The 1,134-nt window shown below is 61.7% G+C and overlaps 1 protein-coding gene across 1 annotated transcript in view; it reads right to left on the bottom strand.

The window, feature by feature from the left end:
- SGIP1 (SH3-domain GRB2-like (endophilin) interacting protein 1) overlaps positions 1-1,134 on the bottom strand; it is a 37,717-nt gene that overhangs the window by 436 nt on the left and 36,147 nt on the right. The gene's annotated exons all lie outside the window — the stretch shown is intronic.

The raw sequence follows: 1,134 nt of genomic DNA, 5'->3' as shown, positions 1-1,134 counted from the left end.
GCAGCCCCGATTCCCAGGGGATGGAGCAGCCCTGATTCCCAGGGGATGGAGCAGCCCCGATTCCCAGGGAATGGTGCAGCCCTGATTCCCAGGGAATGGAGCAGCCCCGATTCCCAGGGAATGGTGCAGCCCTGATTCCCAGGGAATGGAGCAGCCCCGATTCCCAGGGAATGGTGCAGCCCTGATTCCCAGGGGATGGAGCAGCCCCAATTCCCAGGGGCTGGCTCCCCACCTCCCCCGACCCCACACCCACGAGGGGCACAGGGGCAAATCCTGGTATTTCTCTGCAGCAAGGGAGCTGAAGCTCTTCCTGGAGACCTCCAGCCCTTGCCTTTTGTGCAGGAGCCACGAGCAGGAAAGCGCCCATGAAACTCCAGGCTCTGACGAGCTGTGCCAGGATTTCTTTCACGCAAGGAGCTTTTGCCCCTCAGCCACCACTCTGTGGTGGGACCTCTGGGCTTGACCACTCAACAAAGAGTGCCAGGCATGCCAGCATGGCTGGAGGGGACCACCAGGGACACTGCCACCCCTACCAGTGAGGAACCTACCTGCTGCAAACCTCTTCTTGATGAGGGAGAAGCGGTAGCCGGCACCCACGAGCTCGATGTCGCAGCTGGACAGGGTGCTCCCCTCGCTGGTGAACTGCACGGCCAGGGGGGCCGGGGTGCTGGGCCCCTCTGAGAGCTGGAATCGGGCCAGCAGGGACCCCACACCTGCAATGGGAAAGTCCTGCACCGTGTCCCGGGGCTAGCACGGCCAGGCACTGAGATGCCCAAAGCCTTGCGTGGTCCCCAGGCCAGCAGCATCCCCTGGGATGGGGGGGACCCCCTCCTCTTCCCAGCAGGTTTGTGCTCTTCAGAGGTAAGAAGCAGCTGAGCTGGGGGAGGTGACACAGTCAGAGAAATGACTCGAGGGAGGCCGTGGTCCCCACAACGGGGATGTGACATGCAGATCCAGAGAGGACCAGCAGAGCAAAGGACTTGGCAAACAACCAGATCCAGACCCGGTGCATTCATGCCCTGTATGATGCCAAAGCACTTGGCAAAACGGTGCCAGGGGCACACGTCCCTGCTTTTCAAAGCTCTCTGCTCCTGGCTGTACAGAGCATCATTCCCCAGCAAGTGCCAGCAGGAA

Source organism: Chaetura pelagica, unplaced genomic scaffold, assembly GCF_000747805.2.
Source record: "Chaetura pelagica isolate M959 unplaced genomic scaffold, ChaPel_1.0 scaffold212, whole genome shotgun sequence".
In the NCBI taxonomy this organism is placed as follows: Eukaryota; Metazoa; Chordata; class Aves; order Apodiformes; family Apodidae; genus Chaetura; species Chaetura pelagica.
Note: the sequence above shows the minus strand (reverse complement) of the source record. Positions and strands in the feature narration are given on the sequence as shown.